This window comes from Rhinolophus sinicus, linkage group LG10, assembly GCF_036562045.2.
Source record: "Rhinolophus sinicus isolate RSC01 linkage group LG10, ASM3656204v1, whole genome shotgun sequence".
Lineage (NCBI taxonomy): Eukaryota > Metazoa > Chordata > Mammalia > Chiroptera > Rhinolophidae > Rhinolophus > Rhinolophus sinicus.
This window is the reverse complement of record NC_133759.1, coordinates 21,314,845-21,330,459: the sequence shown is the minus strand read 5'-3', so window position 1 is coordinate 21,330,459 and position 15,615 is coordinate 21,314,845.

Genomic DNA, 15,615 nt, shown 5'->3' with positions numbered 1-15,615 from the left:
TCAGATGGAAATGCAGAGGTGGTAGGCAGGAGAAGACCTGAGGGAACACCCTGTGCCCAGGTCCTATGTCTGCTGGTGCTCTGGGACTGGCAGTGGAGAAGGAAGAAAGGGCATTTTAACAGCAGAAGGAAGCAAGTGATTGCTGAGCAGCTGGTCACAGTGTTATGCATTCCCAGGAAGTCTTTCAATTGCCCAATTCCTAAGGAAGCTTTTAAAGATCACTGGAAACTAGTTTAAAACGATTGATTTTTCAACATAATTTAAAAATCATATCGTGCATGGGAGAAGTTTTAAAATAGAATAATGCTGGAAAGCTTCTAATAGTAACTGCATGAGGTATTTCATGAGGACATTTCATCAAATCTAAGACGCCATTTATTAACATGCCCCATTATTTAGTTTTCCACTAAGGAAAACAAAAAGCTGCCTCCTAAAATTTTAATTTCTGTGCTTATAGAAAGAACTGCTTATTTAGACAATGTGTTATTTCCTATTTCACTCATACACACATAAAAAGAAAATAAACGGTATGCACAAGCAATGACAACTACGTCATGACTACTGCCTGACAAACAGTGATTAGAAGACACTATTGATTGTAAAATGCATCTGGATTTCCAGAAATTAAAAGGTGTATCATAGAATTAATGCCAGCATGTGTCATGTAAGAGGTTGCTACTCTCAATGATGTAAACATCTTAGCTCATTTAATCCATACAACAACTATATGAGGTTGGAACTATTATTTATTAACATTTTACAAATGAGAAAACTGAGGCATGGAAAGGTAAGTTACTTTAAGTCAGGCCACTACCAAGTTTCAGAGATAGAATATAACCCATTATGGGCTTAATTACCACACTAAGTTGAGAACAGTGTCCAGTTGAGTCAACAGACCCAAAAGAGTTAAAAGGACTGTATAGGGGTGAAAGATGAGAGAAAGGACTTGAGAGCTCAGTTAAGTGGGAGGTTGGGATCTCCATTTCAGTTGGAGCTTAGTTTTGTAACCGTTTGGGGGTAGAAAAGGATCAGGTGGTAAAACAATATTACACAGCCGAGAGCATTCATGTCATCCGTTGAAAGAACTTACCATAAGGAAATATCTGCATATTTCAGGCCACATAGTTTTTTTCAGTAAACCTTTTTAAGGAATTGAAGTACAGTACATACAGAAAGGCACACATATCCTAAATGCACAGCTCAATAAGTTTTCCCAAACTGAACACACTTGTATAACCAGCATTCATGCTGAGAAATCCAGAATTGCTTGAACCCCCCACACCCCCCTTCTGTTCACTGCCTCCCATAAGGTGACCACAATTTTGACTTTTATCACCACTGATAAGCTTACCCAATTTTTGAATTTTACATAAATGGAAGCTTACAGTGTGATTTTTGCATTTGGCTTCTTTCATTCAACTTCTTTGGAGCATTTTCTCATGTTGTTGTGTGTAATTGCATTTGTGCATTCTGCTTGCTGTGTAATATTCCATCGTGTGAATACATAATTTATTCATTCTACTGCTGGAGACATTTGAGTTGTTTCCAGTTTGGGTTATTATGGATAGTGCTGGTATAAATACTCTTCAACGCGTCCTTTGGTGGATATCTGTATTGCGTTTCTGTCAGGCCTATACACACAGGAATGAGATTGCTGGGTCAGAGTTCAGCCTATATATTTTTAAACAAGATTAGTAACATTTTAGAATTTTGGGCTATTTAAGCATGGCATCTTATACTCCTTGAACTTAACTGCAACAATATTTGGTAGTATTAAGGGAAGGGATATTAAGTAAAGCAGGAAAAGATGAAAAGAACTGCTATGCTCTAGTATTAAAGCACTAAATGCTTATGAATGTTTACATTTCTTCCACAAATTGTTGAACAGCCATAGATAAGTGTATTTTGCAGAGCAGACAGGACTTGAGGAATACTCAGAATGCCAGAGGGAACCACTTGCTTTACTTTCATTTTATATATTTATGACTTTGTAACAATTGCCTAGGTTGAAAATTTCTAGCCTGTAAATGTGGGGTTACTGATACCAGTAAATTCTCAAGTCTAGATATTTCTTTTTAAAAAAATAATAATAAAGGAAGAACTCCCCCCCTCCCCGATAGTATACGATCATTTTTAAAAGTAAGAGTGAGAAAATAAACAAAAAACAAAAACAGAAACAAAACAACCAAACACCTGCCCAAACACTCATAACCCAGCCTCCAAGTAATAACCACGCTTAGCGTTTGGTGGTTGTAGGGGCGTCTACCTGGTGTCCATCTCACCCCACTTTTTTTTTTCCCTAAAAGAATTCCTATTTTATCCAGGCATCCATTCCTCCCCACACGACTCAGGGAAAAGTGATCCCAGACCTAGTACTACGGGAGAGCGTCTTTAGTCTAAGTCACTCAGTGTGTGTTTCCACGGAATTTGGGATTGGTCCAGACTAAATGGGATGACTTGGAGTCCATTTTTGTCAGAGAGATTTTTTTTTCCTTTCACAGCCCTACTTAAATAGAAAAAGAAAGCAAGTAGCCTGATTGCCGTGGCACCATCTTGGGACAAAGAGGGGAATCTCTTTAGGGGAACCCAGTGCTGAAGTAACAGATGAGGGAGGCGAAGAATTTGGATCCTTGATAACTTCTCTGAGATGTAGATGTACTACCTTCTGAAGTAATAATTAGCTTAATGTTCAAGCTAATTTGAATCAACACCCTAACTTTAAAATTGTATATCTCTCCAAATAAGCTTGGGCATAATGTTACACAATTATATATGTAAATATACAAACAATTCCATTGTTCCTGTTATCAGTAACACCATAATAAACATCCTTGCATAAACATCTTTACATATATATGTTCTACTATTTCCTTAGAATAAATCCCTAGTATTGGTACTGTTTGATTGAAATACATTTGTATAAAACTTTGGCACATATTAATAGACAGTCTTTTGTACCAACTTGCACTCCCAATAAAAATGATTAAGAGCATCTACCGGGGTGCCAAAAAAATGTATACACATAACTTGTATTCATCTTTTGTTATCGGTATATATTGAGTATTACAATTTTAATACAGTTCTTTCCTTTCTTAAAATGTGTATATATTTTTTGACACTCTCTGCATTTCTTATCCTCACCATCACCAAGTATTACTAATTCTTCCACTCTGTCATTCTGGTAGGGAGTAGATTCTATCTTAAGAAACCATTTTATTTACTCAGCTATAAGAAGCAACTCCTCATCCACTCAAGATTAATGATAAGATTCCAGCCATTCTTCAGATTGCATTTCTAATTCTAGTTCTCTTGCTATTTCCACCACATCGGCAATTACTTCTTCCACTGAAGTCATCCATGAGGGTGGGAATCAACTTCTTCCAAACTCCTGTCAATCTTGATATTTTGACCTCTTCCCATGAATCACAAATGTTCTTAATGGTACCCAGAATGGTGAATCCTTTCCAGAACATTTTCAATTTACTTTGCCAAGATCTGTCAGAGGAATCACTGTCGTATTTCACCGAAAATAAGACCTAGCCAGACAATCAGCTCTAATGCATCTTTTGGAGCAAAAATTAAGATAAGACCTGGTATTATATTATATTATATTAATTATTTTATTTTATTTTATTTTATTTTAAAGACCCAGTTTTACATTATGCTATAATAAGACCAGGTCTTACATTAATTTTTGCTCCAAAAGATGCATTAGAGCTGATTGTCTGGCTAGGTCTTATTTTCGGGGAAACACGGTATCTATGGCAACTATAACCTCATGAAATGTATTTCTTGAATAATAAGACTTGAAAGTTGAAATTACTCCTTGATCCATGGGCTGCAGAATGGATGTTGTGTTAGCAGGTCTGAAGACAACATGAATCTCCTTGTACATCTCATCAGAGCTCTTGGGTGACCAGGTTCTTTGTCAATGAGCAGTCATAGTTTGAAAGGCATCTTCTTTTCTGAGTAGTAGGTCTCAAGAGTGGGCACAAAATATTCAGTGAACCATGTTGTAAACAGACTTGGTGCCATCCAGGCTTTGCTGTTCTATTTCCGGAACACAGGCAGAGTAGATTTAACATAGTTTTTAGGGGCCCTAGGATTTTCAGAGTGGTAAATGAGTGCTGATTTCATTTAAGGCACCAGCTGCATTAGCCCCTAAAAAGGAGTCATCCTGTCCTTTGAAATTTGGAAATAAGGCATTGACTTCTCTGTAGCTATGAAAAACCTAGATGACATCTTCTTCCAGTATAAAGCTGTTTTGTCTACATTGAAAATCTGTGTTTAGCATAGACACCTTCATTAATTATCTTAGCTTGATCTTCTGGAAAACTTGCTTATACATCAGCACTTGATATTTCACCTTGCACTTTGATGCTATGATGGCTTTTCTCCTTAAACCTCATGAATCGACCTCTGCTAGCTTCAAACTTTTCTTCTGCAGCTTTCTCACCTCTCTCAGTCTTGAGATTTAGGGCCTCGCTCTGGATCAGGCTTTGGCTTAAGGGAATCTTGTGGCTGGTTTGATCTTCTATCTAGACCACTAAAACTTTCTTCATACCAACAATTAGGCTGTTTGCTTTCTTATCATGCCTGTGTTCACTGGAGTAGCACTTTTAATTTCCTTTACGTACTTTTCCTTTGCATTCACAACTAGGCTTTTAGGTGCTAGAGGCCTAGCTTTTGGCCTGTCTTGGCTTTCGACATGTCTTTCTAAGTAAGCTTAATCATTTCTACCTTTTGATTTAAAGTGAGAGATGTGTTACTCTTTCTTTTAGTTGAATGCTTCAAGGCCACTGTAGAGTTATTAATTGGCCTAATTTCAATATTGTTGTGTCTTAGGGAATAGGGAGGCCTGAGGAGAGGGAGAGAAACAGGAGAAAGCCCGAATGGTAGGGAAGTCAGAGCACACATGTTTATCAATTAAGTTTGCTGTCTTCTATGGGCATGGTTTGTGTTGTGCCCAAACCATTACAGTAGTAACACCAAAGATCACTGATTACAGATCATCACAACAAATATAATAATAATGAAATAGTTTGAAGTACTGCAAGAATTACCAAAATGTGACATAGAAACAGGAAGTGAGCAAATGCTGTTAGAAAAACAGTGCCAATAGACTTGCTCAGTGCAGGGTTGCCACAAACCTTGAATTTGTAAAAAACACAATATCTGCAAAGCACAGTAAAGCAAAGTGCAATAAAACGAGGTATGTCTGTATATTTTTCCCTATTTAATCCATTATTATGGGGGAACTTTACTATGAGAGTATGTAATATTCTATACCCTTACATTCCTGTAGAAAACTGTGGTCATATTTTATATTCACAATGTATTGCTAGACTCTACATGCTAACCTAGTATTTGGAAGTTTTCCATCAATACTTAAAAGGGAAATTGGTCTCTGTTGTCTTTGTTAGTTTTTTTTTTTTTAAGTGTGTTTTTCCAGGACCCGTCAGCTCCAAGTCAAATAGTTGTTTCAATCTAGTTGTGGAGGGTGCAGCTCACACTGGCCCTTGTGGGGATCAAACCGGAAACCTTGTTGTTAAGAGCTCACTCTCTAACCAACTGTGCTAACCGGCTGCCCCCTGTCTTTGTTAGGTTTTAATTGTAATCATAGACTACCTTTGTAAAATTAATTTGGGAACTTTGTTTTATTCTCTATGAAACAACTTAAATACAAGTATCAGTTTAACAAGAATGTATCCCTGACATGAATAGGAACTTGGGAATATGCTTTACAATTTCTTCACTTATTTTTATTGGTCTAATTCTTAAATTTCAAATGTTTTAGCAGATAATTATACCAAATAGTATGGTCATTTAATATATCAATCCATTTTATATAGTAATATAGGCATGTTTTATGTTTGTTCTTGATTCTACCATCTTATTTTATGAGTCTACTTCCTCCTTGCTGCCTTTTGGTTTTCTTCTTTTTTGTTTGTTTGTGTGATATAGTCTATATATTTTTGTCTCCCATTTTCCTCCTTATATTTTGTAAGTATTTCAGAAGATACCTGCTATTAGTGATGATGTTTATTGCTTTAAACAATATACCTATGCTTTTCTCCCGCCCCCCCCTGCCCCCTCCCCCAGTGTAAGAAACAAAATAACTTCTATAGATTTATGAATGAAGACAACTGGCTGGAATGGAAGTATCATTAGGGAGTGAGTACTTTCCTCTTTTTGCTGTTGCAGTATCCTCAGTGCCTAGCACAGGTCCTCAGACATAGCAGATGTTAGATACATAGAAATTGATTGGATAAATGAATTAGTGCAGTCATGGACGCCCACCTTTGAATTTTTGACAGTAGGCTTTGAGATTAGGTACCAATCCATTATATCTGTATTATACCTATATTCTCGTAAGTTTGACATTATGTTGTTTTCCCTTCAAAATATAAGAACATTTAACATTCATTTTAATACTGCAATTGCTATAATGATTTGCCATCATTTCTAATTAAATGAATTCTGAGCTCACTGCCAGTCCTCTTGTGAAGTGACCTCTGCCTTTCCAATTTTTTTTTTTTTTTTTGCATGACTGTCTTGTGTTATTATACAGATTTTTTTCAGGAAAACTTTGCAGGTGCTATTTTCCTATGCTCAAATCTTCTTCCCTTCCTCCCTCCTCTTGCCCTCCCTCCACCCACCCTCTCTTCCATCCTCTCATTCTATTTTTCTAAGACCTTTATTTATTTTTAGAATAAGTAATACATTTACATGGTTCAAAACTCAAGAATAAAAAAGGGAAATCTTCTTTCTTCTCCTTTCCCAACCACTCAGTTCCTCTTCCCAGACACAACCAATATTATCATTTTCTTATGGATGTTTCTGGAGATACTTTAATTTTTTCCCATTGGTTGCATATTATAGCATATTTCTAAATTATGCTTCCCCCCACCCCTTAACAATGTATGTTGGAAATAATTTCATACTAATAAAGAGTTTTCTCTCTGTCTCTCTCTCCTTTTGGCCAGTTGTAAGGTATCCCATTACAGGAATGCACACTGATTACTTATCCATTTTCCCACTGATGGTCATTTAGGTTGTTTCCAGTCAATTGCTATATAAATGATGCTGTAATAGGTAACCTTTTGCATTGCTGAGTCCTTTCCTATTCAACACCAACTGAATCAGAATTCCTGGGGTTGTGACTTTTTATGAAAGTCTTTTGGGTGAAAGTGATGTATGGTAAACCATACCTATACACGTATTCCTTCGACTCTCTGAAACATTCATTGTGTGAACCTTAGCACTTCTCTAGACCTGACCTCATTACTTCCTGTTGATGATGGGAAAGGGGCTCCATATAAGATGTTCTGATCTTCCCCTTGGGCCAACTGTGCTCCGGGCTTGGTGAGAACTTCCAGAGTTGTAGCCAATAGCATCAGTTTGACTTACTGCTTTTGTTTTGTAACAACCCAGTATTGATTCTCAGAGTCTGTTTTTCAACACATTGCAGATTTTTCTGTCTCTGGATGATTCTTATCACAGTTTATTGTATTAGGTTACTTTCTCTTTTGTTTTAGCATGGCTGGCTCTTTCTTTGAGTCTTTTGTCTTCTGTTCATTTTGTTCCATTTTGTGGAAAGCAATGTTCTGTACGTCTGGGCCACCTTTCTTTGGAAGTCTATTTTATATTCACTGTATTATTAAATTGATTGTTCAAAAATGTGATTATTCATTTCACAGTTTTACAATAATTTGCTATTAAAATAATGTCAAAATTAAATACGTCTACACATAGATTTTTTTAATGTCTGAGGGTTTTAGTTCAGTTTGCCTCACTTGAACAACTCTCTCTCTTTTCTTCTTTTTTTTCCCCCCCCGTTTTTTCCCTGGTAGTTCTTAGACCTTTTCTGAAATGAAAGCCTAAATTTGTGGTAACCAAACTGGATGCTTATGAGGGACAGGCGAATAGAGTAAATGAGGGAAGCAGGGTTGCTGCCATTTTCTTTTCTCTTCCTACATTACTGTATTGTTCATCAAGATAAACTACATTGCTTGAATTAAAGAAAAATGATGTTGTTGAAATCCCAATCCTTTCTTTAGATAATAATTTCCCACCATTTTTTTGTGTTTCTGGTTAAAGCTCTTACTCTGAATCGTTTCATAATGAATGGTGTCATTCATTTCTTTGAAACAGACACATTTTATTTGCATATTCCACATGCAGGAATAGTCTTTATTTTTCTGACTTTATTATAAATTTTTCACTTTTGATAGAGACAGAAGGGTAAGTGCAATTTCACTTTTTCCCCTTAATCTTACCATAAGAAAACACAGCTCAGGCAAGATGCTGACAATAACGGATGTTTACTGAGTGCTTGCAATGTATGAGGCACTGTTTTAAGTACTAGCATGTATAGAATAATTTAATCCTCATCACAAGATGGGTAACAGTTATTATCCCGCTTTACAAATCTGGAACTGAAGGACAGAAAGGTCAAGTAACTTCCCCAAAATGATCACTGGTCATACATTATGGAATCTGGATTTAGACCCATGCAGTCTGGTCTGCAGCCCATGCCTTAATAGCTACTGTGGTGGACTGGCTGTCTGAAATCCATGCATCACAAATGCAACTGACATTAGGGATTGCAGACAGATTTGGAAGTGGAACGTCTGTGGGAGAACACATGCCCCCATCCAAAGGAGCAATCATTATTCAGCCCCAGCTAACTGTTATCTGGTGAGAATTAGAGACCAGTTTTGTCAACTCTAGGGATTTTTCAAGTAAAGTCAGAATTTAAATATTTATGCAAGCTTTCTAGATTTTAAAATATTGGACACCATTCCAATGTCTTGAAGTCTGGAAAAATTTTGCCTATGACCAAGAAAGCAATCTGTGAACTAAATGTGAACCATAAGATGCCAGATTAAACACCTGGTAAAGATTAGCTCCCCGGACCCAAATCCACCTCCTAGGATGGCTCATTCTGAGAAAAAAGCAGTAAGAGAGATAAGGTGGATAAATTTTTTTGTTTGTATACTTTCTTCCTTTTCTTTTCTTTCTTTATTTTTCTTCCTCCCTGTCCCTTTCCTCTTCCTCCTTCTTCAGTGATATTATAAAGAATACGTTGGGTTAGCTGTTTAGCTCAGTTGGTTAGAGCATGGTGCTAATAACACCAAGGTTGCTGGTTCAATCCCCACATGGGCCACTATGAGCTGCACCCTCCTTAAGAGGAAAAAAAAAATGTTAGCACTAATGAAATATAGTTGTATTAAAAGGACTTCCAGAAGGGAGAGACCAAATTAGTCAAGGGGCTCTTGGACAGCAGCATAATGCTTTATTTATTTATTTTTTTAGGATTGCACCATTTTGATTGTGATAGGTACCTTCATTTAACATAAATTTGTGAAGAACTTACTAGATGCCAGTCTCTGTGCTGGGCCTGACGATACCAAACTTAATAAGGTTAGATTTATGTCTTTGAGGATTGTTAAATCTATTGATTCTCTAACATTGTTACTCTTATTATTTAGAGACTTTACAAAGGTTACGGGTAATATGAAACCAACCAAGCAATGGCAACAATAAAAACAAGACCGTTTTACTTAAATGAAGGAATTATTACTTATGGATTGATTGCTACTTATTGACTTGCCTGCCTAGTACTTTGAAGATCTAGTATCACCACTACTGAAAACATCAGTTAAACTTGTGATTCCCAAGAAGAGAAATGATGTCACTTTAAGCTCTTTAGCTGTACTTGTAAATACAGGCAGTAACACTGTTGCCAGTATGTTATCATTATCTAGGAAGGACAAGAGTATGCATTCTGCCCTCTGTATCCCAGGGTTCCACGTCTGAGGATTCAAGCCACCATGATGGAAACTATTTGGATAAAAAAGTTACGTTATTGCTGACATGTACTCTGTAGTGAGGCCTACGATGGTTGGTTGCGTCTGTACTGAACATGTACAGACTGTTTTTCCTTGTCATTACTCCCTAAGCAATGCAGCATAACAACTATTTATGTAGCACATATACTGTATTAGGTATTATACATAATCTAGACATGATTTAAAGTATCCAGGAGGATGTACGCAGGTTTTATGCAGATAACATACCATTTTATATAAGGGACTTGAACATCCACGGATTTTTGGCATCCGAGAGGGTCCTGGACCCAATCCCCTGCAGATGCTGAAGGACGACTGTACTTTTAATTAACTTCCTGTGTTTAGGAGTTTGTAGTATACAAAATGAACTGCAGCAAATGCTTGTGGGAAAGTGGATAATAAGTGTCCCAGATTTATGAAAATGGTGCAATTCCCCTCAGATTTCCCCTTTCTGAACATGAGGAAAGTGGCCAATTATTTTTTCTGTTGAAAATTCTCAGATGTTGTGTGTCAAAGCTAGGGGAGTGAAGCCATTTCTTCATTAAGAATAGCTATTAAACTTACATTTCTTCTCTCTTTAAAAAGATTTGATAAAAACAAAAAAGATTTGATGGCACAAGGCATAGAGAAAGACCTATAGAGTAAATACTTGGTATTATTCTTAGCCTAACAATATACAATGGGCAAAATATAACAATTAGATGACAGAAATTAATTCCAGGTAACTGAATTTTAAAAATAAAATACACACTTGAATATTTATTAAATTTTTGGAGAATGCCTAATTTTCTAATCTTAGAATGATGTTTTTATAATTTCCAAGGAAAAGAGAGACAAATCTGGTAATAAAAAATAGAAAATTTCTATAATTCAAAAAGTACCAAACCAAAATAAAATAGAACTGTGGTGTAAGAAATACTCGTAACAAACATATGTCAAGAATGGAAGTAATAATGATAAGTGATGAACAAAATTGAACATAAACGGCATCTATAAAACAAAGATATAACTTACTAATAATTCAAACAATGCAAAACAACAACAACAATAAAAACAGACCAGGGAGTTCATTTTTGCCACACAGCAATAAACAGTTTTAAAACAATAAAATCAAATGTTGCTGAAAGTATCAACTATGGTGGTATAGATGGGCTTAATACTTTGGGAAGCAAATTTACATGGAAATCAAGGACCTGAAAAATGTTAATTTTTTTCTTTTTTACCATAAACTGAAATTTGCCTCAGTAACCCTTCCATCCCATTCCCTTCAACATCTCCCAGCCAATGCAATGGAAATTTCTATGGACTTTGGAATTCTCTGGATTTCTGATTTTGTCAATTAAAAGTGAATATCTAAAATGTATGTAAAATCAGGAGAGGAATACATAACTTAGAGGAGGTTGTGTTATTTCAGTCTGATAGGTTAAAAAATGGCATACTGTTTAGATTTGTAATTTAAAATTAATGACTAAAATTGAGTTCATATATTTATTGTCGTTTACATTTACTTCATTTTTAGAATCAACCACTCATTTAAGTTGGATATGTAAAACAGATAAAACCTTATTTTATTGTTAGTTACTAACAACTTTATTACTGAACATTAATCATTTGTAATGTACATTTTAATATATCTATTTTGCTTCTCAACAAAAGTCATTTACTGGGAAAAGTAAATTACTGGGGTGCAGAGGTGTTCAGGATAAAGGAGTGGCTAAATTCTGATTGGTTGAATTTTCTTGTGATTTGACTGGTCCTCACATCTGTCAGTGATGCACAGAAGGCCAGACTGGATGTTTGTTTCTTTTTGTTTACATAGAACACAGTTGCTTTTATTTTTTCTCAGTATATAGTTGATGATCTCCATTTTATTGGATTTTCCAAATGAAATGCTCTAATGTGCTACAGAAACAAGGCTGAAAACACACATATTTATATTGTGGAATTGACCAAATTCTTGCTGGTGTGAATGAAGTGGGAATGAATTCTTTTCCAACATTTTTGTTTGGCATTCCCTGGTTGGTTGGCCTGAGAGATTGTGGGCTAGGGTCTTGTAGTGTCTGGTTTATCTATTAACCAAGCTGCCCTTAAACAAGATGATGAAAAAGATTCAGCTGGAAGAGCCAAGCACAGATGCTTCCCTAACTGTTAAAGAACAAGCTAAACAAAGGAGAGAATGGCAGGTAAAAGTCAAGGTGGGAATGAGGCAAAACCATCTGGGTCCATTCCTGTGGCCACTTGGGTTACCTTGTGCTTTTCTTCTTGGGTGTTGGCCAAATGTCTGGAGAGTGAATAGGCTTAGCTCTCTGGTCAAAGCAAGGGTGGGGGCAGACACTGTGCTACTTGGTGTCACATGGATATGAAAGATATATCTTTTAAGGCTTGCACACGGTGCTGGAAAGCCTGTTCTCTTCAGAGGAGCCCTATAGGGACAATGGGCCAGGGCGTGTCCTTATGTGCATGCAAAGGAAGAGGACTGGAGGCAAAAAGCAGTTAGGAAATCTAATTAAGAGACAAAAATACAATGGAAAGAGGACCTATCCATGCTCCATTACTTGCCAGCTGGGTGACAATGAAAGTTTCTTAATTTCTCTGTGCTTCCGTTTCCTGGAGATAATGAAAAATTCTTACCTAATAGGTAGTGAAGATTAAATGAGCTAATTCATGAAAAGTGTTTCAAATAGTGCTTGGCACTAGTATGTGGTTACTAAATATTAGCATAATCATGCTCATCACCTTAAGAGGGTTCCTGAGGTCCATCAATAACAACTCTTTTTCCCTCTAGTTGAAATCTCTGAAGGTGGATGTTAGAGATTTTTGTGCTCAGGAAGAGTGAGATTTTTCCAAGGATTGAATGTGAAGAGAGGAGAGAAGAGATGAGAGGAGAGAAGAAGAAAAGAGAGCACCCAAAGGAGGACCACCTGTAGGGGCAATGAGGCCACAGCTGTGGAGTGGACTGCTGGAGAATCCCAAATAGCAGAGGGGAGAATGGCCAGAGAGAAAGAAAATGCTTCACCTACATCACAGGGAATACACGTTCCCACTGGTGGTCTCTGAACAAACTATGAAAGTTCCCAAGAAGAATCCACTTTCATCATTGGCTGGGTCACATATCATCATATGACAGTGACAGAGCCAGGCAAGTAAGAAATTTTCTGCCCTATTTCACCATCTTCTCCCCCAGCTCCTTGACTCCTAGAGCAAATCCGCAACCATGATCAGGAGGATGAAAAAGGAGGGATGGAGATGAGAGGCAGGAAAAGAAAGCAGGTTCCCGCTGCTTTCCTCAGCTTCCTGTCTTCAGAAGCCCCCAGAATTAGGAAGGGAGAATGTTTTAATGAAAATCGTGTTCAAATTTATGATTACTACATGGGACTACAAACATTTATTTACTAAATTTAGATAAGTCTTCCAACTTAAAATGACTGCAAGCTCTTCATTCATTCATTCATTCATTCATTCATTCATTCATTCATTCATTCATTCATTCCTGTTATTAGACAAATCATAGGTAGGACTGCTAAGTGTCTGAGTTTTCATCTAGGGGGAGAGGGAAAACTTTCCACATTGAATACCTTTTAACAGGAGAGTCAGAGACCTAAATAAAGATGTTGTCTGATTACATGCCATAAGGTCGCTTTGTTTAATATACTAGTTATTTACTTATTTATTTTTGCCATATTTAGTTGGGGTTCTACAGCTTATAGCTAAAAGCATCTTAACTGATGTATTCGTTTTCCTCCAGGTTTACATTGTAAAGAAAGAAACCATATTTTGAGCCACACTATTGTTTTTTAATCTCTAATATTTAATTATTATTTGATGAGAATTGAGTCATGTGTTAAGAAAACAGTTATAAAGTTATCAAAACATCTTAATCAATAACCCCAGAAGGAAGTAGTATGATGCATAGGGAAGTATTGTTTTTTAATGTCATTAAGAAAGAAGGATAATCAACTATGTGAAGACACCTCCTCTTAGCAGGATTAGGCATGCAAACTATATTGCCCACATTACCACTAAACATTTTATTCTGAGGCCACTACTAGTTTTGAAGGATTTGTATTTGACAGATGGTACCTAATGCAGCTTTTTTCCCCTCACCTATTGTGAAGCGGAAACCTTTGCCAAGATTTCACAATATGAAAATTGCTCCTGTTTCCTAAAGGGCAAAAATGAATCACTTTCTTTTTGGATTAAGAACAAGTTAGGATGGCTCAGAAATACATTGACACAGTTTACTTGCCAGAGGGCTGACATTCAATGCTGCATATATTCTTGAGAGAAGATTTCTTGTTGGTGCCCCTAGAATAGCCAGTTATCAGTGTTCAAGTGTTAAGTTGGAGCCAAGGCATTTTACACGGTATAGATCGTCTCACGTGGAGTTACAAATATTTAAAGCATTTTTTTAAAGGAAAGAATTTTGCGATGCATGCCTATTATTGCTCTCCATTTCCAATCTAAGCATTGTTAAGGAGTTTTGAGTTCATCTCCTGGCAACTGAAGAAAGCAATAACTTGTTTTGAACTAAGTGATGAAAACACAAGCTCAGTTTATTCTGAATCTAAATGCGAGTTGTCTTTTAAGACCCATACAAATTACCACTTCCTCCAGAAGGTTTTCTTGCAATTTTCGGTTTTAGCAACACATTCTGTTTTGGTATTTGACTTTTATTTTCTTTTTAATCTATTTTGTCCTCTATTTGTTTAATTTGTGTATAATTTGTTATGGTTATATGCTTCATAACTTAGACATAGATCTCTATGACGTATCTGTTCATCCTCATAAACTAGTACTATGCCATAAAGGCGTATAGTAAGAGCTCACTCAGCCTGATTATGAAAGTCATTCCCTCTGTGGGTAATTAGCCTTAATGAGGATATAAGTTATTAATGAAATGATCAGACTAAGAAATAGTTCATAACTTGGCCATGAGCTAGTATTTTTTTTCCTTAACTTCTGTTAAAGTCTCCCAAATCATCTCCCTGCCTCAATCTTGCCCCTTTCAGTTCATTCTCCTATTGTTGCCAGAGAGTTCTTTTTAAAGCACAGTCCTGATTATGCCACTCCTCTGATGCAAGTTCTCCAGTGGCTTCTGGTGATGTTCAGGATAGGAGTCAAAGTGTTTGGTTGGCCTCCAAGGCCCTCTGTTATCAAATCCGTCTAGCTCTCTTCTTGTTTTCTGATGTTCTTTCCAGCATACACTTCAGCCATACCTTGAGATCCTCCCTCCATGACTGCACAGGCATTTCCTTGACCTACTTCACCCTTCCCCTCTGCTGTAAGGAAGTTGAATTGGGTTCCCTCCTGCTCCAATTCATATGCTGAAGTCCCAACCCCAGTACCTCAGAATGGGACCTTATTTGAAAATAGATTCATTGCAGATGTAATTAGTTAAGATGAGGTCACACCAGAGTATGAAGGGCCCTTATACAAATGACTATTGTCCTTATAAAAAGCGGAAATTTGGACACAGAGATGTGCACACTGGGAGAACATCATGTGAAGATTGGAATGATGTGCTGCAAGGCAAGGAACTACCAGAAGCTAAGAGAGAGCCTTGCAACAAAGCTTTCCAGAGCAGCTTCAGCAGGAGTATGACCCTCCTGGCACCTTGATGTTGAACTTCTGGCTTTCAGAACTCTGAGATAATAAATTTCTATTGTTCCAAGCCACCTAGTTTATGATACTTTGTTATAGCAACCCTAGGGAACTAATATGCCTTCTTTCCATTTGATGAACTCCTATCCATTGTTCAATA